This window comes from Lissotriton vulgaris, chromosome 10 (assembly GCF_964263255.1).
Source record: "Lissotriton vulgaris chromosome 10, aLisVul1.2, whole genome shotgun sequence".
Lineage (NCBI taxonomy): Eukaryota > Metazoa > Chordata > Amphibia > Caudata > Salamandridae > Lissotriton > Lissotriton vulgaris.
Genome location: NC_141698.1, coordinates 299476341 through 299502488, shown reverse-complemented (window position 1 = coordinate 299502488; position 26148 = coordinate 299476341). Strand labels below are relative to the sequence as shown.

At 44.4% G+C, this 26148-nt stretch overlaps 1 protein-coding gene across 1 annotated transcript in view; it reads right to left on the bottom strand.

Moving 5' to 3' along the window:
* The window catches only part of TMIE (transmembrane inner ear), a 620236-nt gene that overhangs the window by 321300 nt on the left and 272788 nt on the right, over nucleotides 1-26148 (bottom strand). The gene's annotated exons all lie outside the window — the stretch shown is intronic.

The following is a 26148-nucleotide window of genomic DNA, read 5'->3' as shown; positions in this document are numbered from 1 at the left end:
GCTATTGCCCAGAATCACATGGCGCTGAGCTGTGCTGCCACAGGAGCTGGGGTCAAACCGTGAAACCTGTGCTCCGAAGTCAGATGCCCTGGCAACTGCACCACACCTCTCCACTTGTACAGGAAGGAGTAGTAGTAGTGTTCTTTATTCAGTTTTGAATAAAAACCATAAAAGTATATAGAAAAAAAACAATCATCTTGAAAACCATAACATCCCTAAAAGAGATATAAAACATATATTTGACTTCATTATACTGGCTACTTCCATTAAATAATCCCTAAAAGGAGTATCTTCCCGCACAAAAACAATCCTAACATCACGAATACAAAGTGAAAGTACAAGAAGAAATAAACGTCTTTCTCTGCACAATGCCATGGTCAAGATGACAGGCCATTTTGTCCCAATCCCACATTTACTGATTTCAGTAAATCTTGTACTGAGTCAAATACCATGGGTGGATGCACATAAAAAGAACATGCTCCACTGATGGAACACCTACCACCGTGAAAAAGTAAGTCAACACAGCAAAAACCGATTCATTCCATTACATGTCTTTATGATGCCATGCAAGGTCGCGCAAATCACCAATTGTGCGGTTTTGTAAATATAATTTAAGCCTTTCGTTTGTTTGCACCAATGCAAGAAACACAAAGAGGCTTAGTAAATCTGGACTTTCATTTTTAGGACTCACTATTTAGATTATTTATGCATTTATTCATTTGCACGAGAGGCATAACAATTTTATCAGTATTGTCTTACATAAGGCCAGTAGCAGTACATAGCATGATAATCAGTTATGGTAGATAAAACAAACTATTGTTGTAAATGAGGTGGTGAACAAAGACTTTGTTTTTTGGGATGATTAGACTGTGAAAAATAGAACAATTTAGACCAGATGTTATTTGTTGTTATTTTGCTCCAAATACAGGAGATGGCATTACCTCTTTGCTCGTCACTTGCTTGCAGCCATCACATTTGAGTCACTCATATTCCCCTGATTCCAATCCCACACAGTCTAATTTAATTAAAAACCCTTCCCTGTCACTCCTCCTGTCTTTTTGTGTCTCCTTACCAAACTGTTGTCGGCAATGGCGGGCCCTATTGACCAACATGCAGTTTCAAGGATGAACATATGGTGTTAGGCAGCAGAACATTTAAGGCATCAGGTCAATGTACAAATTTGGAGCAGATCCTGCTGCATGAGGTGGGGCTTTTGCAAGGTAGCGTATACTTGTGGCAGCATGCGACGCTTGGATGGGGTTAGGCGGTCCCATAGCAGCTGGTGCACTGTTTAGTTGTGTCAGTAGAACTGCCGAGGGGGAGAGGAGCTTCCCAGTTAAAGGTGGTTAGGTCCCGTTTGGGACAGTATTTATGTTTTTTTATGTCAATATCTGTAAATGACTAGTTGGAGGTCTTATGTTTGGTCTCCATTGGTTACCCTGGGTTGTATGGGCCTCATTTATGAGGCTGTGCGTCACTTTTATGCCGCCGGTGTGTCACTTTTTGTGACGCACCAGTGGCGTAAAAAATGCACCTTGTTGCGCATCTAGGTAGATGCGTCACTTTGTAAACCCCTGCGCCACATTATACCTGCACCAGGTATAATGTATGCAAGGGGGTGTATTGACGCAAGAAAGGGTCATGGAAGTGACGCAGTGAAATCTATGAGATTTCAGTGCGCCACTTCTAGTACTCAAATGCGTCAACATCTTACGCCTGAATCACAGCAGCGTAAGACTGACGCAGGCCCTTTCACATGGGGCTTGCCCCATGTGAAAGGGCACATTGCTATAGTTGCGTCACTTTTGTGACACACTCCAGCTGATAGATTGGAATTTTCCTGTTACAGAATGTCCTAATGATGTTGTAAATATGTTAGCCTAATGTGTCTAACCAATATGAAGTTACAGCCTATTATTCATGTGCTGCAACCCACTGAGCTATTTTTGTAATATGCAAGCTTCAGTTGGATAGAATTGTTTCTGTAATGGTTAAGCTTTTGTCTTATTTTTGCCTTATAAGTTAGAAGACTTGTTCTAGTACATTGCCTTCCATCCGTTAGGTTCCCATTATTGATATTTTTGTATACTTTCCTATAAGAGAGAGAAGCTTGTCTATGGCAGACAGATTTCTGATGCTGACATTTGCTCTGCAGCTCCAATGTCTCATGGTATAGTTTTCCCCCCTCCCTTATAAGCAGAAAATCCCTGTTTCAGCATTTCTTGCCTCAAGCTAGTTTTGCAGAAATGTTTCCATGCCCTGGAGTAGCAGAGCTTCGGCTCTGTGGCCTTGAGGGATGATAACAGTGTTGCCTTCGCAGGTGCAGATGCCTCATGTATGAGTTCATTGTTCACCCTCTGCTGAGCCCAGTATTTTTCCAGTCTGGGCGTGGTTTTACTCTGCCATGCTATGTGATAATGTATTGCTGTGATGAGAGGAGTCAGTCCTCTCGATGCACTCCCTGGGGTGTAGACCTGACAGGGCCCATCTGCAGATGAATATTATGGCCAATAAAATATATTTCTAATTCTTCTCCACTGCCTGGCTGGCTTATTATATGAGAATGATAGATGAGTGAGGTAAGTCGCTCAGGTGGATTTGAGCCTCTCTTATCAGATGGCGCCCGAACAGGGACTCCGCGATAAGGATCTTTCTCACCCGTCGGTGGGTAGCAGAAGGCCGGGGACCCTCTGGTCGGCACGGTGGGTCTGGGTACCCACTTTGATGCCGAGCTTGGTTCTCGCAGCGCTGCCCCACCCTGCTGATCAGGAGAGGTCCCGGTTCATGATCCTGCGCCGGGGTCCAGAAGGCGGAACTTTGGAGCTGACCGTGTTGGTCCCAGCAGCCGGCGGTGGGTAACAGTGGATGTCGGGTTCCGCGAACAGGAGGTGAGTGGTCCGACTGGTGATTGAAGGAGCTAGGGTGCTCCAGGGACTAGTGTGTCCCAAGTGGTTAAGAGACCGGTGTGTCTCCGAGACCGGTGTGTCTCCAGTGGTAAAGGAGCCGGTGCGCTCTTGGGGCTAGTGTGCTCCGGGGAACTCAGAGTGCGAGTGGTGCTCTGACAGTCTTAACGGAGGTTGGGAGGACATTTGTTTGTGGTCATCCGACCGGGTGGTACTGTGGTGGAGGCGTGGCTCATTGCGGGTAGGCTCCGGAACTCACCCCGAACCCCTAGGGTGGCAGTTCAGCGGGAGTGGGTCCTAGGTCTCCTGTGGTAAAGTGCGCAGCGATCTGTAGTGCCACCCGGGTGGCGGATGTGTCCTCCATCCTCAGAACAGTTAGTGTACTGTTCGGTCTGCGGTAGGGTCCAGGTTCTCCAGGACTTGGTCGATGGGCCTTGTCGCATTATGGTAACACGTGTTTGGCAGGGACTTAATGCATAGGATGTATGTGCGTGGGCGAATGTAAGTGGTTGTGTGTGGAGATAGTTGCTTGTCTTTTGTGTCTGGGTATGTGTGGGTTCCTTGGCGGTATCTGATTGAGTGAGTTTGGTGGTGTTTGATTGAGGGTGCAAGATGCCGTGTTTCAGTAAGTTGCAATGTTTTAGGTGTTGCTGCAGTTCAACTGATGTCAGATTGGCTGAGAGCCAACCCACTCCTGTAAAAGACTCTTTTAATTCTGAGATGTATGTGAATATGGATTTATCCTGATTTTGTTTAATATTTTTGATGCAGTTAAGATAGATTACTTGCAGGAGAGACTGTTTGTTATGCACAGCTGTCAGAGCATGTTTAATTCCCTAAGGTTGTGGCAGAAAGAGGATCAGCAAAGACAGATGAGAGGACTTATGATAGCCCAGAATATGGACAGATCAACAGTTTAGTTTTAAAGGAAGACAAAATGTGTACGTTTGGAATGTGCAGGGTGTTCCCATTTAAATTTGCTTGTAATGGCTCAGGGGGCAATGTGAGCAGTGATTAAGAGGATTGGGTATGTATTTCATGTAATATGTTTGATTTGGTTATAATTGGTTTGGTTTGAGAGCAGTCTGTGGGTGGCCTTTTGTTTGTGTAAATGTTTGTTTAAATGAAGTGAGTGCATATTTTTGCATGAGTTAGATTGTCTGGTCCTTGTGAGCTACCTGAGATGGTTGCGCCTGGCTATCAGTGTGTTTTTCATGTAGTTTAAAAGTGCATGCAGGGCTGTGCTCTATAGAAAAGAATTTGGTTTCTTTCATCCCCTTAATTTGTGAACAGTAGAAGATGAAGAAAAGAATAAGGATTTGATTACCAGTAATTAGAATGTATATTAATAAGAATGTAGAAAGAGTGTAAAGTTAGAAGGAAGAGAAAAAAAAAGAGAAATGTATTTTTTAAAATAGGCTTCTTGGCTTTGTCAGCGCTAGAACGACAAGCACAGAGTGCGAGGCAGATTTGGCCTTGGTGATGGATGCCAGGGGGGCCAGGGAGGCTGGCTAGCAGCCCAGAATTCTTAGCTCTTGGAAGATGGTAAGAGTGAAATGCATTTTCTGAACGGCAAAAGAGGCCTCCAAAGGGGTGGAGAGCTGGAGTTGTTTAGTTAGTTTTAAAATGACCTGTTGAGTGGATGTGTTTCAGTCCACAATAAAATAAAAGGGATTGTAGAACTCTGGGCTGGGAATGTTTAGAATGACAGTGTGTGAATTCTATTCCGTTCTGGAAGGGCTAAATATAAAAAGAGAGAATGTGAGCAGGGCTATTGTGGAAGATTATGTAGAATGGAAATATAGATGCTTGCAAAGCAGGGCAACTTCCCTACCCCTCCCAATGAGAGAGGGAGAAGGGAGGGGGGATAGATGAGCAGAGCAGCGGTGACCTTGTGTGATAACAGCATTCCAATGGGTTCGCAGAGCACAGACAGAAGATTATGGGAGGGGGCTAGGAGGCTCAGCTATTGGCACGGACAGGCAGAGATACACAGTTGGAGCCATGTGAATTGTGAATTTGGAGCGAGTCTGCATAATTATTAGTGCAAACTGCTGGTTTGGACTAAAGTATAATGCAGTTGTTCAGAACACATGTGATTTAGCATCAGGAACAAACTTATGAATAATTTTCAACAGGTTATTCCATTTGGATATATAGAATTACACTTTAAAATGGCCTAGTCTGAGAAAAGAAGGATTGTTTTGAGAAAAATGAATTTACTAGATATATTAGTGAGTGTTTCAAATGCAATAGTATAAGAACATGTTACTCCTATTGTTTGAATAGTATTCAGAATAAGAGATTGATTTGTGTGCAGTTTAAAGGCAAGAAGAAAAGGAGATTTATTGGTTGTCTGTTGTGTCCATTTTTGTTGTTGATTTTTTCTGTTTCACTGTTGGTCCATGTCATAGTATACAGGTTTTCTATTTAAATAAATATTGATTTGGGGGGTCTCTGATTGGCATACTGATTAGTGTTTTTGCTAGTGGATCCCTAGTGGAGAGAACTGATCATGTGAGGGTAGGTATCTAATATTGATTGTGTTGCTCATAAGAGTGGTCTGGTGGGAATGTATATATGTGTGTATATATTGGATTTGTATAACGGTCTTTGTATGCAGTTTGTCTATGGGACACCATTGCAGTGGGCCCAGTGCCCCACCCGCTGAGTAGAGGTGCAGAGTGTGTTTGTGCAAATGTCAAAATGTTAACATAACACAGTTAGAGCTGTGATTTTACCCAGAAGTAAGATGCCTTTTTTTGTTTAAAGATGAGAAAGTGCATTCTTTATAAAAAGGCCCATTTAGACAGGGACAGATGTCTGTGCAGAAATAGATTTGGTACCTTTAATAACAAGAATAAAAGGTTTACGCACAATATGGAAATTCCTGGTTCATGACAATTGAAAGCTGTGAAAGAAATTGTATATCTTTTTCTCTTTTAATGCTGCTAAATGTTTTGTCTTTTTGGCTGGAGGTTGGGGGCTCGTCCTGTCTAAGACAGCAGACAGGGTTTTTTTTAGAAGAGAACTTGGGGTTCTCTTTACATTGAAAGGATGTTAGGGTGTGAATGAGCTCCAAGCATAGTTTTTAAAGTAAGTATTTGTATAAGGTATTTTTACTAAGTGGTTGCCTTTCTGTCCAATATTTTGTGTGTTGTTGTTTTTTTTCTTTTGTGGTTTGATTTGTTTCGTTTCAGTGCAATGGGAAATATTATTATCTCTGTGTTATGGTGAGTATTCATACAACTTTGTGTTAGACAGATTACGTGTGAACTGACACCGCATGATGCATGACATGCATGAGAAAGATATAGTCCTTTGAGTAACTAATATTGTGTTTTCCTTTTTGTGGCTTTTGTGTTTGGTATATGTATTATTGCATATTATTTTATGTTATACACATGTAATTATTGTGTGTTTTATGTTTTCTTTGGCTTATTGTGCATTGTTTGTTCTGTTCTGCGTGGTAGGTATGCTGATCGATCTTAAGGCCGACAAATTAAGGAGGCCAGCATACTGGGTTTTGGGCTGCAGTTTCACTGTGCATGAAATGCATGGCATTGTGTTGTGTGTCACAGCTCCTTTGCATGTGTTGCTGGGATTTGTCTATGCTTTCTGTGCTTAGCACAGCCAGTATACCTGCTGCCTGGGTATGCTTGTTTCTGTTTTGTATTGTTTTGAAAATTCTATTTTTGATACTAGTACAAGCTCCTCTGTGGGGAATTTGTTCTGGTCCCTAAATTTCACAGACAACACTTCAGCAGTGTATGTCTATTTTGTTAAATGGTATAGAAGAGAAAAAAAAAGAAGAGTTCTACGGTGTACTCATGGTGTTGTGTCACAAGCCTGACCATTACCTAAGTCATTTTTATTCTTTTATAGATTTCCCTTTTGCCGCCATTTCCCTAATGAATGTCGCATAGTGCCTGGTTATGGGGGATTTTACCATTTCCTTGTCCTTACTCCTTCATGGGAATAAAAGGCCTCAAAAGAAGTAGTGTGTTTTGTAATAGATAAATAATTATAATGAATTCTCGATATTAATAGGCACACACATCATTTTATGGCAATGACATTTGTACATGTGCTAAAAGATGTTCTAGCCCTCTCAAAAGTGCTATGTATCTCCTACAATTTTGTTTATGCCCAGTGCTACACCCGGGGGTTGATGGTTTTGACTGAAGTGAAATATGTTTCAGATTTCCTTCTGTCAAAAATGGGGGAGGAAGCTAGCTCCCCGCTAGCTCTCCTATAAATTAGGACTAGGTAACATGTATATTGCTCCCTCCTCTTCTCAAATTTTTATTAGCCTGTCCTGCTTTGCTCTAAAAGGGGAATTAGATGTGGGTAGTTTTGTTCTACAAGTGTTGGGTAATAACACCATTATTGTAGTCGTGCGAGTACATTGCTAGTTCTTTAATAGCTAGTCTGTGAAAATAAACTGATAGTCTTTATTAGAGAAGATGCCCCAGACTAATGTTTCCTTATTTGACCTTCGAAGGGAACAATAGTTCTGTACTTTTTTCTTGTTTCACATTCCTAGGTAACAACATCATTATTGTGCAGCACTGAGTAAAGGTGCACAGGTATCACAAGTCTCTTATCTTTTAGCCTGTATAGTTGAGCTGACATGGTCTACATAGTGAAAAAGGTGAAAGATGCTTGTGTGATCCTCAGCACAATATCCTCAGCAAAATATTTTTTCTGTTGAAATTATAGCTTTGTAGAAGTTAGTTTCCTGCTGCTTCCCATAGTATGTGAGCATGGTCATGAGCAAAATATAGTTGTTTTGAGTGAAAAAAAAAAAGAGATTATTAGAAGTGTTTGAAGTTTTGCACAACAGTGAAGGTTCACAAAGTAGACGCTGTGTGCATGCTATAGGAATAGCGGTTTGAAATTCCCTTTTTGAGGGTTCTCAAGTGAAAATATGGGAATACAACATGTCTGTTTTGTTTTATTTTTTCTCTTATCTTAGAATTAACGCATACGTCCATCCACAGGTAATACAGTGGAAAAGTCAGATATGTAATGTATTACCTATTGTTAGCACAAATTTATTGATAGGCCTGAGATGTTTTTTTCATTCCAATTCACACCGCCTAGCAAATGTTTGGGGTGTCCCGAGACCAAATTGTTTTGACCCTTTGTTGACAGACGATTTGTATGCTTTGACTAAAGATCTTCGTTCCCTTCATCAGCAGGTAGCCGGCACACTGAAGCCGCAACCGGAGGGGCCTGGACACACCATCCAACATGGGGACGGAGTCGACATCCCAAGATACCAGCGGAAGTCTTGCTTGGAGCCGAGGTGAAGTGAGCCGAGGCAGGTGCTGCTTGCCACCCAAACCGCACTCAGGATCCGGGGTCATAAGTCGTGCACCCATGCTAGCCGTGTAAAGAGGGTCCAGCTTCTGTTGCCCTATGATGAGTGGGTGAGAAAGGGCGTCGCTGATGACAAATACGCTTCTCAGATGCTTTATTGAGAGGTGAGGAGCCTGATCAAAAGGAGAAGAGGCCGGCTCTGATTGCTAGTGGTGAGGTCTCTCTTGATCACAGTGAGCAAACATCAGCGGATAAGTCCCCTGCCATTGAGCCCCCCCCATTCTGTTCACAGATCCAGAGGTGCGAGGGAGCACTCAATACAATCTGTGGCCCAGGAAAGGAAAGCAGGGCACTGGAAGAAGGGCTGAGTAAGGGAAGTAGGGAAGGACTAAAGAAAGTGTTAGGGATGGACTGCTGGAAGAGCCCTGGTGCACTGTTGAGACATTGTCAGGTGGGACACTAGGATTGCGCCTGGGCCCAGATTAAGTGCTCCTCTGAGTCGTGAAGCTGTGCGACTCCGTCGTGGGAGTTAGGGAATGAACAATAGAAGTCTGCCTGTGAGGCTTTAACAGACACAGGGAGAAGATCCCTTGAAGGGAGAAGATCCCCTCTGGTTGGCCTCAGTGTGAACTGTTTTTCCCCTAGTTTACTTTGGACTTTTAGCTAGGAAAATGAGTCCCTTTGAATGTTCCTATTCCCCAGGAGGAGCAGCCTCTGCGGCTCCTAGTCCAGATGCCCCTGCCCATATTTGGTTCACATGGTCTACAAATTTAATATTGTGTTTGTTTGTATCCTAACTATTGCTTTCATATTTCTCTTTAGAGAATTAGTTTCTTATTGCTTGACGCATACCCTCATGAGTACTATTCCAACACCACATGAGAGTGACCCTGGTTCCTCATGAGGAGGAGCCCTGGGAAGTTCATTAGGATGATGTAGTATTCCATTGTTGCACCAGACACATGTTACTTATAGTACTGCAGATTATTGGGTGTGTGGGTCATTGCCTTCAAACACACAAGGGTGAAAAAAATGTTGCTTCTATTCTTGCCCTATGGAAGTAGCTGTGAGGGTTAGTATACTTTGAGTAGTCTGGTAAAAAACATTTCTCAGCCCAATAAAGATCTACTTCATGGATGTTAGATACAGGTCCTCGCTGATAATGCAAGTGAACACTAAGTATATAATTCAATAGGGTGTTTTCTCTGGTGATGATAGTTTGATATTATTTGCAATAATTCCTGCTCATGACTTGAACTGTGATGTCTTTTTAAGTTGTCCGATCATGACATAGTGTTATAGAGCAAATGGTACCCCGAGAACATATGCTTAGATTAGTCAAAAAGGAGGGTGCCTCACACCCAGAGAATAATCATTGTTTTAGTAGGTATTGCAGGGGTTGTTCTTTTACTTGTTGCCTCTGCACTTCCTGTCCTATAGTATGCTGCACTACTTCTATGATCATGCTCATCCTAGTATTTCCTTTCCCGACCTTTGATTGATGAGTGATGCCGTCCCCATTCTCTCCTTTAGAATTGTACAGTCCCTTCTTTGAGCAATAAAGGCTGCACTTATGTTAGCCACATTAGGCTAAAAGGAGGGTCTGATAGATTGTAATTTTCCTGTTACAGAATGGCCTAATGATGTTGTAAATATGTTAGCCTAATGTGTCTAACCAATATGAAGTTACAGCCTATTATTCATGTGCTGCAACCCACTGAGCTATTTTTGTAATATGCAAGCTTCAGTTGGATAGAATTGTTTCTGTAATGGTTAAGCTTTTGTCTTATTTTTGCCTTCTAAGTTAGAAGACTTGTTCTAGTACATTGCCTTCCATCCGTTAGGTTCCCATTATTGATATTTTTGTATACTTTCCTATAAGAGAGAGAAGCTTGTCTATGGCAGACAGATTTCTGATGCTGACATTTGCTCTGCAGCTCCAATGTCTCATGGTACAGTTTTCCCCCCTCCCTTATGAGCAGAAAATCCCTGTTTCAGCATTTCTTGCCTCGAGCTAGTTTTGCAGAAATGTTTCCATGCCCTGGAGTAGCAGAGCTTCGGCTCTGTGGCCTTGAGGGGTGATAACAGTGTTGCCTTCGCAGGTGCAGATGCCTCATGTATGAGTTCATTGTTCACCCTCTGCTGAGCCCAGTATTTTTCCAGTCTGGGCGTGGTTTTACTCTGCCATGCTATATGATAATTTATTGCTGTGATGAGAGGAGTCAGTCCTCTCGATGCACTCCCTGGGGTGGAGACCTGACAGGGCCCATCTGCAGATGAATATTATGGCCAATAAAATATATTTCTAATTCTTCTCCACTGCCTGGCTGGCTTATTATATGAGAATGATAGATGAGTGAGGTAAGTCGCTCAGGTGGATTTGAGCCTCTCTTATCAGATGGCGCCCGAACAGGGACTCCGCCCCAGTCTGGGCGTGGTTTTACTCTGCCATGCTATATGATAATTTATTGCTGTGATGAGAGGAGTCAGTCCTCTCGATGCACTCCCTGGGGTGTAGACCTGACAGGGCCCATCTGCAGATTAATATTATGGCCAATAAAATATATTTCTAATTCTTCTCCACTGCCTGGCTGGCTTATTATATGAGAATGATAGATGAGTGAGGTAAGTCGCTCAGGTGGATTTGAGCCACTCTTATCACAGCAATGCGTCACTTTTGCGCCTACAGATACGTCAGAAATACTGATGTATCTGTAACACCTTGCGACATAATGCATCATACTATAAATATGACGCATCATTGGTGTCGCAAGGAGGGCACAATGAAAAGTGGCGCATTGCTGTTTTCATGTAGTGATGCGTCACTTTTCATAAATTAGGCCCTATGTTTCTACTGGCTTGAATCATATTGGGAGGGGGACAATTTAGGAGGATGTAGCTGCCAGACACTTGTCTTTCTGATTCTTTGATGGCTACGATGTCGGGAAAACAAACAGCAAAGAGGAAGCATGTGATTTTTTTCCTCTTCTTCCTCTGAGGATGAAGGCCAGATTCCAGCTAAGGTGGCAGCTGGTGGTGGGGCTGCTTTTGAGCCTTTACCTTCTTTATTATCTCAATCGGAGGTATAGGATATGATTGTGGCTGCAGTATCCAAGGCTTTAGCCTCTGCCAATAAGAAAACGGGTAGCAGGACTTTTCAGATTTATGAATAAATAGATTCCTCTTGTTTTAAGGAAAGTATCTCAAGAGAGAGGAGATGTGGGATACTTTATCTCGTGTGCATCAGAGTTTGGGGTTTGCTCCTTTTTGCCTGGATATTGAAGAGGAGGCCTTAATCCCACAGTATTCTAAGCCTAGTGCCACAGCAATGACTTTTCATGGTGTAATTAAGGACATAGTTATGTCGAAGTGGAAGGAGGTAGCTCAATTTACTGTATCATGCTTTTTGCAGAAGCTTTGCACGCTGGAAGTTGAAAATGTTCTTCCACCTCATGGTAAAATGAAATCTATTCTGGCTACCCTTATTGGAAAAACTACCATTACCCTAGAATTACTCTCCTTCTGACCCTGCTGATAAAAAGATCGATGCTGGTGTAAAGAAAGCCTTTGATGCAGAAAACGTGGACCTGAAGGTTAGTTTGTATGCGGCTTAGGCAGCTCAGTCTGCTCTTAAGGATTTTTATCAGTTGGCTGTGGCAATTCAGGTGGGGTATAACTGTTCGGAGCTGTTAGCTGGCATGGAACAGCAAGCATGCCTGTTGGCAGATATCTCAACAGATATAGACTAAGCAACTGCAATGTCTTTAGGGGCCTTGGTGGCACCCAGCGACACCTATGGATAAGAGAATGGAAGACAGAGGCTGTTAAAAAGAACACTGATGAAAATTAAATTTCAAGGCAAGATGTTGTTTGGCGAACAACTGGATGCTATAATTTTAAAGGCCTTCAAGGATTGGAAACATACTCTTCCTTTCAAGGGAAGATCAGATTATAAGAGAATTTTGGATAAGAGGTCCAGCTCACCTCCTCGTAAAGATATCAAGGCATATTCTAACTACAAACAAAGTATCAGCCTTTTTTCCCAAAGAAGGATTTCAAGAAGAAGGGTCCAGTTCAAAGGCAATCCTGAAAATGAAAATGATGGTTCACCAGGAGACTTTCCAGTAGGAAGGAGGTTGCTTCATTTTGTGGTTGCATGGTGACAGAATATCACAGACAAGTGGGTACTCAACGTTGTCAGCAATGGCTATGCAACAGAATTCCAGAAGCCTCCACCAAGTATAATTGTTAAAGTTACCAATCTTCCATGGTACGGTCCAAAAGGTTTAGCTCTGTGTGAGGAGGAGCTTGTCTTTACCCCCATTATGACCCCTGCGCCCGACTTGCAGTTCGATCCTTTTACCTGCCGTGTGGCGCAAACCGGGAAAGGAAGGGTTAACTAACCCGGACTCCTCTCCCATACAGGATCAGGAACGCCCCAAGGAGAGAGAGAACCCATGGATGGAAGACCCGGGAAACCGAGGGGCGGAGCGTCCTCCTCGAATGGAGAACCCGGAAGATGCTGAGGGAGGAGAGAGTGAACGGGGACCTGAAGGAGGAAGCTTGTCAAGGTTCATGACTGAAGGAGAGGTGATTTACTCCCTACCGGTACGCGAGGACAACAGATCCAGAGCCAGCGCCATCCCCGAGAAGGAAATGGAGGATGTGAGGACAGAGCACGAGACCTGGTCGGAGGACGGGTGGACACTCCCGGAGGACGCCTTCACACTGCCGTAACTCCGGAGAGTTACGGCCTCCGTGGTACATGGTACGGAGAAGGGGAGAGAAGGTGGGTTGGTTTAGATGCAGGCACATGGGTTGCCCGGACTGTTTCTTTGTTGTTTGGGGGTCACTGTGCACACTGTTATTTTTTTTGTTTGTTTCTTTTTGTGGAGGCCAAGCCGAGGGGACATTGGAACTCTGGGTTTCTAAAATCTGACTTGAACCCTAGATTAGCGTCTTTTGAGGGGCTTCAGCGTATTGGGGTGATTGTTTTATTTGATTTGGGCTCAGCCTATCCTTCAATACACCTTTTTCCCCATGCCACCTGAAGCTAAGGGGCAGATAGTAGAGAAAGGACATACCTTCTATGGGTCCCGTACCTTGGCAGTCTTTTTTCTACCATGCACGGTAACTTGCTTAGTCCACACCTGTTTTTTTCTTCTTCACTCCTAGGACTGATGACGGTGCTCCTCTCCCTTTCTAAACCCAGCAGTGGTCAGGACAGCCGAACTTACCACCTTCTATTTCTTCTTTCCTCTTGGTACCCCAGGGATGTCATACCACCACTCACCTGGAGGAGGAAGGAAGGAAGAAGGACACCAGCCACCTGGATAACCGAAAGACTCTTTCCTTTTGTTCTTTTTTGATTTGTTCTCTGACACTACCCTGACAATAAACCATGCCATTATTGTTCCACGAATAAGACCTCCCAGATTCTTTTTCCGCCCGTCCCCCTCACATCTGGTGTCAGAAGTGGGATCGAGGAAAATGGAGGCCAGGGTCCAGAGAAGATGGCGGAAAGTCAGGAAAAGCTGGGACGTATAATGGAGAGGTTTTTAGCCATTGCAGAGGAGGATAGGGAAAAGATCCACAGAACTCTCTCTGAACAGAGCCAGGCCCAGGAAACCATCATTGGGAAGCTGGCGGATACCCTCAGCCAACAAAGGGGACATACAGGACTTCCCTGCGTGGTCCCACAGAAATACGTACAGGGGGAGGATCCCGATTTCTTTTTCTCTAAATTTGAAAGGATGGCAGAGCAGCAGGGAGGGCCCTGGAAAAATGGGGACAATGTCTGGGTCCGCTCCTCTCGGGGGACCTACAAGCTGCCTACCAGGCTCTCAACCCTCAAGGATTCACCCCTTATGAGAAAGTGAAGAGGAAAATCTTGGAAAGACTGGGAATTGAATAAGGCTGAGACAAATCAAGGAAGGGCCCCAAGAAACCCCCAGGGGTCTAGCCTATTGCATACAGGATATGGCCGACAGGTGGTTGAAACCCCACACAGCCACAAAAGAAGAAATCATGGAGAAAATATACCTTGAGCAATATTCGTCTTCTTTGTTTCCCCATGTACAAAAGTGGGTACGCCAACATACCGGATTAAACTTAGACAGGGCTATTGGCATAGCCAGTGCCTTCAATAGGGCACAAGAGCTCCAAAGAGGACAGGATGACCACCATTGGAAATGCCTGGGAAGTAACCCACTACGTCAAGCATGACAACCTCCTCTGCAAAAACCTGAGACTGTCACCCTCATGCCCAGTCCAGTGCTGGTACTCATTCGAGCCCCTCCCCAGCCACGACACCAATGTTATAACTGTGGGGTCTTCGGACACATAGCCCAGGTATGCCCCCAGAATGAGGAGCCCATGGAGGTCGGTCTAACCTGTAACTATTTTTGTAGCCCTTCGGGCTCCAGTCTTCCCTATCATAAAGTTGTGTTGATCAACGGAGAGAGACGACAGGCCTTGGTTGATACCGGCTGCCTTCAGAGCGTAATGCGACCCCAGGCAGTTACCGGAGGAGTTACCCATCCCACCGGGTCCGTCAACATCCAATGTGTGCATGGGGATAACCGGCAGTATCCCACCACTGATATCCGAGTACAACACAATCCCTTGGTTGATGCTCTTCCTCTATGAGTAGGCCTCGTACCAAGGCTACCAGAGCCCTTAGTGAAAGAGAATGACTATCCATACATGCCCAGATTGGTGAAAGAGACATAGACAGAGGGAGTGGAGTGGAGATAGACATCCCCCTTTGCTCACGGGCCAGAACTGGAATTTCAAAAGGGTAAACCAAAGAAAAGTGGAAAACAGAAAAAAATGGAAAACAGGAGCTGGACCAGCGTCGCTCTATCCCACAGCACGGAGGCAACGGTATAGCACTATGATAGATGATTTTCTTCCACACAAAGAGAAGACTCCACCTTAAGAGAGAAAAATGGTTCTGTTGGGTACAAAGTACGTTAGTTGAAATTGCTCAAAGTGTAACAATAACAACCTAGCGCAACCTCTAGAGCACGCCTTTGAGATAAAGCACCAAAACCCGGGGCACTACTAGGGTTGAAACGTCAACGCATATTTTAGGTCCAGAACTACCAGGATTCCATACAACGAAAGATAGGAGTCACTGGAGTGAAATTGTTATCTGGCCTACCACCAAACTTGTACATGGACTATCATAACCACATTGTATGTATTGTACACCCGTTGAGCACTAAAGCACTATTGTCACTCTATTCACCCAGTATCCTTGTATATACCATATGTTGACAGTTTTAGGTCTTTGTTTACTGTGAATATCATTGAATGAAGTATTTCTGATAAAAGTAACAATACCAAAGTTCTTTCTCTTAGTCATTTTTCCAGAAGTATCTGGTGCTTTATCCGACAGGCGAGCTCTAGAGGTTGCTCTAGGTTGTTACTTTTATACTTCGAGCAATTTCAACTAACCTACTTTCTACCCGACAGAATCATTTTTGTGTAATTGAAACTTACCCAGGTTCTTAGGGACACAGGGTTACCCCATTATTATCTACTCCACCTTAAGAGAGGCATGAAATAAAGCCACTGAAGAAGAAGACTCAGTGCAAGTATGTCCCCAGTTTATCATTCGAAATGGGTTGCTTTACTGAAAAGGCTGGAGGGACCTGCCATCCCAACTACTAGCTCCCTGACAGTATAGGGAGAAAGTGTTATTTCTGGCACACAGCCACCTACTAGGAGGTCCTTTTGGAGAGGAGAAGACCGAAAAAACAATACTGGAGAAATTATACCGGCCAGGTATTTACCAGCAGATCCGTCAGTACTGCAAGGAATGCTTGATATGCAAAAAGAATAGCAGGGCCCTACCCATGAAAGTCCCTTTACATCCCTTGCGCCTCATTCAGGAACCCTTTTCGAGAGTAGGGATGGATATCATCGGGCCCTTACTCCCCTCCCGTAGTGGGTGCAGGTTTGTTCTAGTACTAGTAGATTATGCCACCCACTTCCAGAGGCTGTGAAACTACGTCAACCGAATGCGGATCAGATTGCCAAAGCAATGATTAACATATTCTCTAGGGTGGGGTTTCCTCTGGAAATCATTACAGACCAGGGGATTCCCTTCATTTCCTAATGAAGCAGATATGTCTGTTGTTGGACATCAAACAAATCCGCATGGCAGCATATCACCCCCAAACCGACAGGTTGGTGGAGAGGTACAATGCCACTCTGAAGACCACTTTAAAAAAACTGCTATATCTTGAAACCCACAAGTGGGAGGACATGCTACCTCTGGCCCTCTATGCCATTCGATGGAAAACACAAAGAAGCACTGGGTACTCACCCTTCGAATTACTATATGGTAGGCAGCCGCACACCCTGCTTGATATGTTGAAGGAGGAATGGGTAGAAGAGCTGGGGGGGTAAAGCCCATTCCGGAGTATGTCATTTAGAAGTGTTTTTATTCATTCATTCATTATATATATATTCACCTTGCCACCTAAAGATCCTTACTCACCCTGAACCCTATAATTGCCCTTACCTCTCAAAAAACCCATGCTCAACGTACACCCTACAAATGCCCTTGCAACCCAAAAATCCCAACCCACCCTAAACTCAAAAAATGTCCTAAAAAAATACCCAATCCCTATATATATATATATATATATATATATATATATATATATTTATATATATATATATATATATATATATATATATATATATATATACTACTATTATAAAGAGGGAACTGTGTCCTTTGAGCCAGGTAAACTCGAAAAGTACACCACCAATCCAAACACCCAATACATCTTTGAAAACGTCAGGGCAAGCAGAAGGACATAGGCTATATAAAAACAAAATATATATGTTAGAAATTTTTAAGGGAAAGTAGTCCCTTAGAAGTAGCCCAGCTAACGACGTGCGTGCTGATGCGTGCTGACATCACGGGGGAGCCCGGAAGCCGGAAGCAACACCCTGCGAGGAGTGGACAGGAGAAAGGAAGCGACACCCTTCAAGGTCCGGAGCGCGTAGAGGAGCGTCGACATGCCCAGGGGAGCGCCGACTAAGAGTGGACAGGAGAGTCGGCAGAAGCGGCCAGTACCAAGAAAACAAGCACGGAGAAACAGCGGAAGCGACACCCTCCAAGGACCGGAGCGAGTAGAGGAGCGTCGACATGCCCAGGGGAGCGCAGAGTAAGAGCAGACAGGAGAGTCGGCAGAAGCGGCCAGGACCAAGAAAACGAGTGCGGAGAACCAGCAGACACGAGCGTGGGCAGAAGCAGCCAAGACCAACAAAACGAGAGCAAGGAAGCACTGTAAGTACGCTCTGCTGCTCCCGGTCGCTCTGCTGCGCCTCTCCTGCTGCGATGCTGCCCCAGCACCCTTCTGTCCCGGGCAACGCCGTGGCGGGCTGCTAGTATATATATATATATATATAACTTTTTTTATATATATATATACAACATTAAATGCTTGCTTGTACTTACCTGCAAAACCTTTACCATGCATATGCTTTTATCATTCAAGCATAGTAAAGGCATATTATTGGTAAAGGCAAGCGTGGTAAAGATTTGTGTGCTACAGGCATATGTATGGTAATGGCTTTGTGGTAATGGTTACATGTGGTTATAACTACATTGTAATGGCTGTTTCCCATCGATGACATAGCGGATGGCAGAGATAGGGACAAGAGAGCTGCAGGACTGACCCTTGTAGCACGAACCAACACTGAAGCAATCTCAGAGTAGGCTTTTATGATTCTGAAGGGCCACATAATCCTCCGCTGACAGAACTTCCTTAATGAGGAGGGCTGTAGTGACACATGTGGTGCCTGATTCAAATATGGCCCCTGCACTGGACTAGACATGAGCTGTCTTCTATGTGGAATGCAGCAAATAATCTGGCACCTCCAGGTTTCGAAGTATGCAGCAGGCAGTGAAGCCTCACATTCAACCCTTCCAGCAACATATGAAAATTGCAGTATGCATGAAAATATTTTGGGACTTGATCGCAAAAAAATGTGTTGGTTGTGGTGAATACAAAAACAATTTAAAAAAAAACAGACCATTTAATTTATTTGTGGGATGATTTAACTGAACTCACAATGTTTAAAAAGCTGAGTCAAAAAACTAAATGTATGCTATGATCTCATGATCAAGTGCTTTAACTTGATGATCTACCTTATCTGCACCATCATGCTATATCAAAGTCTGTATGTTGGACATAAAGTTGTAGGTGGTGAGCATGCATAACTAAGAAGAGAAAGTGTACGAAGGGAATGAATCGAGAATATGACCATAATATCTTTGCCCTTATCTATGTGGCGTTGCTGCACGATTGCCTGAACAGCAGTCATTTAACGTGTGCCATTCAAAGCAAATGTCCTTCGCTATTATATCCTGAACAAAGCCGGGGTGTGGGGGGGGGGGGCATTATTTGAATGGAAAACTCCTCAATCCTTTCTTGTATTGTAACAGCTACAAAAGACTGCAGACAGTGAAAGGGTTTTCAGCGATCCAGCAAAGGTTGCATTTTGCCAGACGGAGCCCACTCGATACACTGATAAAAAGGCTTTTTCTAGGACCTTTTTGCTGTAATTTGGCCCCAACAGCAGCGCCGGAATAGGGAACCAAAAGCTGCCCTAGCTAAATGCTCAAATCAGACCGGCTCCCTTTGATTCCTAGACCAACCTCTCTCTTTTCATTCATCTGTTCTCTCTCTCTTTCTCTCGCCATTTTCGTCTCCCTTATTTATTGCTGTCTTTCTACCTTTGCCCTCCCTGCCTCCCCCTCTCTCTCTCTTTGCCGTACATGCTAAAATTAATATTGGGAAGCGTGAGAAATTGACAAGGGTACGAGGAGGGTCCCTGCACTTTCAATCCTGGCCTCCAATGACTTCTGTTCACAAGGGAAATGCCTGGTCGATTACAATGCCTGCCCGACCCTGCACAACCGGGGGGAACATCCTTTTCAACGCGGATGTTACCCCGCAGTGCTTTTACGACGCGTCCTTTACAACGCAAGTCGTAACCACGACTTGCCCTGTAGGGCGCTAAAGGATAAAGAATAGTATATTTACTATTCCAACACCTTCCCTACTATCCACGGGGACTGGTGTTAGAATAGTAAACTATACTATTTACTATCCACGCATAAGAACGTAAGTCATTGTAACGATTTGCGTTGTTAAAGACATGTTGTGAAGGCACGCGTTGAAACGGTATGCATTGTACCATCATACATCCCACAACAGGATATGGTGCTGTAGTGATGCTGCCTTACAATGCCTTATGAGTGTGCCAGTTCTGAAAACTATGCTACTGTTTAGGTCAGGAGTATTAAAGTCTGTGCCTCCATGAATGAAATAATGTATTAATTATTTGAATTTAATTGAATCATGAATAATATGTAGCTGAAATAGAAATGCCACTCAAGGGAGGTCTAAAAGAGAAGTCATGCTGGGGATGCACATTGGTCTAAATAGATAACATCAAACATGGGAAGTAAATCGTATGAATGAAGCCTCCAAGTATGGAATAGCTGTACCATAAGTAATTTTCAAAGTGCATTTATCTCTATTTATCTATTTTTACTGTATATTGATTGGTTCATTGGTGTTTGAAACTAATCCTGACTCAAAAAGAATGGGCAAACTCATGTTGGTTATAGTTAGTGAATTCAGTGTGTGTGTGTATACATATATATATATATATATATATGTACATGAATATATATTCACTTAAAAAATCATAGGTTTCAGGCCTTATATAGTTAGGAATTAGCATTTAAAAAAACATTGAAATTGCTCCTATATAGTTAGTTGTACTAACTATATTTCGCGCACCCGCAATCCACTGCTGATGATGTCACGTATATCACATCACTCATGACATGGTCAGTGACATCACTGATGACATCACTGATGACATCTCAAATTTTGGGAACCCCTGAGAAGGGCTAGAGGTTTGGGGGGTCTCTACCCTGCCCCCTTTTTGTGTTTTCCACTCTTGTTTTGGGCTCTCTTGTGCCTCAGTTCTCCTGAAAAACAAGATGGTGGCCAACTCTTCCTGGTTTGGACAGTTTGGAATGTTGACAGTCGCCTGCCAGCCAATCAGAAACTCGCTCGCGCACGTAAGGGTACGCGCACGTACGTGTACGGTACGCGTACGTTGCGCGTACTGTGAACGCATATAGATATATATTTTGATCAAATTCAATTTTCTCAACAACTACTGGAGGGATTTTCACCAAATATAGAAAAGGCACTACTGCATACCTGTCCCTACCATTTTGCCAAGTTTGGTGTAATTCCGTTCAGCCGTTCGGGCTGTAGCCATGTCTAAAGGTCCCATAGAAAATGCCATTTGAAAAATTTCAAATTACATTTTCTCAAGAACTACTGGAGGTATTTTCACCAAGCTTAGCAAAGGCACATCTGCATACCAGGCCCTACCATTTTGCCAAGTTTGGTGTAATTCCATTCAGCCGTTCAGGCTGTAGCCGTGTCTAAAGGTCCCTATGGAAATAAACATGGGGAAAACACGTTTTGGGACCCCCTTTTTCTCGGCCCCCACTTGACGAATCCCCCCAAAACTTTCCGGGAAGGAGCGGAGCGCAGCGAGGCAAATGTAAGAAAAATTACAGGCAGATCCCTCAATCAGCGCTAAAGTTATTCCCAATAGAATGTTCGGAATTTCCTATGGTAACTAGGTCCTAACTATATATACCTACTGGCGACCGCCAGTAGGTAATAGATATATATATATATATATATCTATTACCTACTGGCGGTCGCCAGTAGGTATATATAGTTAGGATTTTTTCTCTATGGAACTTTTGAAAATTCTATGTCTAATAACTTTGGCGTTTGTGGACGGAATCGGCTGAAATTTTCAGGAAAATGGCACATTTTGTTTCTGAGCAGCCCCTGAAAATTTGGGGGGGTTTCGTCAAGGGGGGGGGCGAGAAAAAAGGGGGGTCCCAAAACGCGTTTTTCCCATTCATTTTTCCATAGGGGGGTTTGGCCTCACTTTTAGCTCGAACGGCTGAATGGATTTACACGAAACTTGGCAAAATTGTAGGGACTGTTAGCCCGATGTGCCTTTGCTGGGTCTCAATATATGTGCTCCAGTGGATTTTGAGAAATTAACATTAAAAAAAACAGATATATCTGTGACAGCGTCCCGCATAGCGCTCCAGATCGCGTACTTTTCGCGTAACGGAGCTTTGCGAAGCGAAGCTGATTGGCTCTCCGGTGTCTGTCAACATTCTAAACAGTCCAGTGCGGCCGCCATCTTGTCTCTCGGTAGGATCGAGAGACAAGAGGAGGAGAAAAACGAAGGGGGAATTTAATGAAAGGGGGCAAGGTAGACTCCTCTTGACCCCCTAGGAATGATGTTGGGGTTATTAAAGGGTCCCGTGGGGCAAATAAAAAAAAATGATTTTTCGCGGTAGAAGCTTTTCTCGGTTCGCGAACCGGGTCGCAAACTGGTAGCGAAACGGGAATTTTGCCATTTTGTGTTTCGATTTAATTAAATTACAAGATGGAGGAAAAGCAATGTGAGTATTGGGTATAAGGGGGTATGGGAGACGTATCCTGACCCCCTATGTTTTCTGAGGGTGGTTGAGGAGTAAAGTTTTTTGGTAAGAAAAGTTTTTTGGTCTCTGTGCACACATTTATTCCAATTTTCTGAAGTATATACGATTTTTTGTGTTAGCGCTACATGTTGTCACACGATGCCTATTCGTGTCTTTTAATAATGGCGGATTATGTGAAAGTTGGTTAACTTCCACTAACTGTGCGCTGAAGTTCAACTTGAAACTTTAATTGTTTCTTCTCCTATATGTTATCTCCTTTTGAAAAAGTTCATCACTCCATTTTTTCAATCAATTTTGATTTTTATTGATTTTTCATTTTTCTTAATTCCTTATCAAGAATTTTCATACATCGATATCTTTGTGTAATCAATATATCTCCATTATAACTCTGCCCAATGCATTTCGGGGCAGGTCATGTGACCCTTCGTCAGGGGCCTTAAAGCGTTGCGGTCTCCAAATGCAGGGCTTTACTGTGCAGGCTGAAAATCTTTTTCGCTATGTTTTCTCTTATCTTGTAGTGTGCAGCGCCTTGCACCCTTATTCTGTATCCTTTTGACTTATTCCTTGACTTATATAGCGCCACCTCCGCTTCCAGGCGCTGTGCTACCAACCGCGGGTTCCATGGTTGAGGAGTCTCATATATGTTGATACTTGTCTTCCAGCGGTTGCGCGTGAGCGTTTTTTTTTTTGCCGCTTGACTTCTGTTAACATTCGATTCGAAGAAAATCAGGAAGTGTTGACCGCCATTTTGACACTGCGAGTAAATATATTGTTAAAAATAATTGTTATAAATTAATTCGTATTGATAAACATTGTCTGCGCATTCTTGCTTTTTTTCCAATGCCACACTTTTGTCGTGCACGGCAGCCATTTTAGATGCCTTGACCTGACCCACTCTCTGCACGCCGCCGATCCTCAGCATGGCTCCCCACCCTCGCAAGCATCTCCCCCACGCACTGGTCACCCCTGCTCTCTCTCTCATGCATGGGCCATAAACCTCCCCCCATCTGCGCTGCTCTTCCCTGAGTATCACACCCTGTGCCCGCCCGACACCTCCCTTTCACCCTATTCACTACCGCACCCTCTGACACTCCTCTTCCTCTGTGTCTGATTGTCCAGGCCGGTCCCAGGCTATCACCTAGCCCTGCGGATGTAGTTTATGGCCCCAACTGTAAAGAATCACCCCTGTTCAAAGGAGTTACAGTAGATCAAGGCCCCCACCTCATGAGATCCGTCACACCACACGCGTTCCTACTATCTGATAACGATCCTGTATTGTGATTGGGGAGGGGATTCTCACTGTAAGGGTGTGTGGGACCGAGCCTGAAGCGGAAGATTCCAGGGATGCCTTTTTGTACATCCAAGTCTTCACAATTATGTGTCACATTAAAAATATATAGCACTCCAACAAAATAGTAGGATTATAACACTTTAATAACTTATAAATATATACAACGCTCCAACAAAGTAAACACGTTAAAAAAAACTTTTTAAACAACTATTTACATGACATTGCTTTAACCAGGATAGACAAAGAAATGACACAGTGATGTAAAAGTTTCTGAAAGAAATGCCAAGAACGTCCCATGTGAAAGTGAATTTTATCTGGCAATTTTTTTCTTTTCCTTCTCATGAAAAGAAAGTTAATGCCAGGTTCGTTACCTGCCTCATCTGCAAAAAAAAACTCTCGAGAGGGACCGAAAAAAATATAGCTATAGTAATCATACCCTGCATCGGCACATGGAGAGGTGGCACCCTCCTAATTATTCTAAAGCACAACTTCGAGATTTGGTGGATAACCCCCGACCGGCGAAAACATCCACCAATGACTTAGCAATAAGTGAGTCAGAGACAAGGGAAACGGTCCCAAATCTGCAAAAGAACTTTGGGCAGATGAGATTGACTTGTGTAGCATGTGGAAAATTAATTTCATGCGGAGAGATGAGTATTACTTTAATAAATAGATCATATGAAAATCATCAATGTCCAAAACGTCCTAGAAAGTAATTTTTGTCATTTTTGAGGAAGAGAGATAACCTACAGTGGTACGGGGTCGTTTTCATTCGTACTAGGGGGGGCCAGGTGACATTCCTTCGGGGTGGCTTAGGGGCATTTAAAACAACTTCCCTGATACAGGTAGCATATAAAGTAGAGGCTAAATACCAGGATCTTTATCGATTGCTTTATGCTGTACAAAAATGAAAAACACATACAACAAACCTGGACCATTCATATTTTCAATGTTTCTGCGTACTATACTTTTTAACCCTTAACTAATTGAGCTGCTTCATTTCACCTGCTACGTTTGCTTTTTCAAAAACCTTTAATAAAAATGTTGGTGCCCAAGTACGGGCCTACAACCCCGTGGGCCGGCCACGGAGCAGGCTGGAACTGTAAATGGGGTGGGGGGGGGGGTTATTTATTTGTGGAAAACATAACAGAGTCAGTGGTCGTTGATTTCATAGTAAAAAGTGCGACAAGTGCAACAAAATCATATCGATAATTCATTATGAGCAAGTACCAAAAGTGTCGACAATTCGAACCTTCAATAATAAATACAGTAATCAATGATGCATTAGAACTTAATATCAATTCATTGTTCGAACGTGTAATCAGTACCCGTCCCATGTCAATTCATTGTTCGAACGTATAATCAATACCCATCCCGGATCAATTCATTGTCCGAACATATAATCAGTCTTATCCCACATCAATTCATGTGCTAAAAACTGCATGCATATCTCATGATATCAAGGCTGAGCAATCGGGGCACAACAAGGAGTTGAGAGTTTCATTTGTACCGGCGCCATTTTGGGTGAGGTCAGGAAGGTCCAAGTATAGTCAAAATGTCTCCACCAACTCGTGGTTGGACCGGGACCTCTTTCGGCAGTCCAAAAGTTTTCGTTGAAGGGTAGCAGAGGGCACTGGCGACATGAACCATCAGTCAAAGTGGGGTGGGAGGCAGCAATCTTTCCTACCGGGTCATACTGGTGTTCCACCGGAATTGATCAAGTTGGTAGTCTTGCAGGATTTTGATCATTTCAAGACTGAGGCCGGCGCCGGCATGAGCGCGCCGACGTCCCTCGGCTACGTCGTGGTCGTTCCGTGGGTGATCATGGCAGTCATTCCCCATCGGGGGTCGGGGGCCCCCGTGGCTCTTATAGAATCTTCAAAGTTGAGGAGAACGTTTCTGGACGCAGGACTCATTTTCTAGCTGAACTCAAAAGCGTCGTTGTACCGCAAAAGTACACGAGACCCCCGCTGGGTGAGCGGAGCATCATTGCCTCGCAATAGTGGACGAGACCTTTTGTCGGGTCAGTGGAGCGCCGCTGCATCGCAAGAGTGGAGGAACCCTTGTCGGGTGAGTGGAGCGTTGGGGGTGCAGCTGAGGGGCCCCCACCTGGGGGGGAGGGAGAGGCTCGTTTGCGCCGCCTCTCCCTCCCAGCGCACCCCACGCCGACACCTGGCGTTGATATCCGTGATGTCCGGACCATGCGATAAGAGGGGGGGGGGTCGGAGGCAGAGGCAAGACATCCCCCCCGTGGCCTGCAGGGCACCGCTTCAGGACCGAACGGGGAGCTCATACCAAGCCGGGGCCAGACCAGGAGATACGAGGGGAGGGGGGGGTCGGTGGCATGTGCAAGACATTCCTCTCCAGTGTTGTCGCAGCCAAAGAAGATCCCGTCGGCCTCGGCTCCTCTCCTGGTGAACCTTACGCGACGACCCTTTTGATGGGTGAGTGGAGCGTTGGGGGTGCAGCTGAGGGGCCCCCACCTGGAGGGTGGGAGAGGCTCGTTCGCACCGCCTCTCCCTCCCAGCGCACCCCACGCCGACACCTGGCGTTGATATCCGTGATGTCCGGATCAGGCGATAAGAGGGGGGGGGGGTTGGAGGCAGAGGCAAGACATCCCCCCCGTGGCCTGCAGGGCGCCAGAAGAGAATGGGAGGACCAGTACATTCCGGGCCGACCATCCCACGACTTCTCCGGCTGATGGCGGCTAGTCGGGCCCCGCCCTGCACGTGTCGAGGCCTCGTCTTCCGGATGGGCGTAACCGTGGACCTGTTGCACTTCGGGAGTTTCCGGAATGGGGGTAGGTATCTGCTGATTTGTATCTATTTCATGTTACCGTTATTGGGCGTGGTGGGCGGTGGGACAGACATGCTTGGAGCAGTGGGGGGGTGGCGGAGGTTAGCTACCTCGTGGCTGCCGTAACGTTAAGCTTGGCTTCTCTCACCACTTTCATGTTTCTTATTTCTAGCGAAGTCAAAAACTCATCAGTGGCCTACTGAATTTGTTCGATTTCTTTCCCTTCCTTTTCAAGTGTGTTT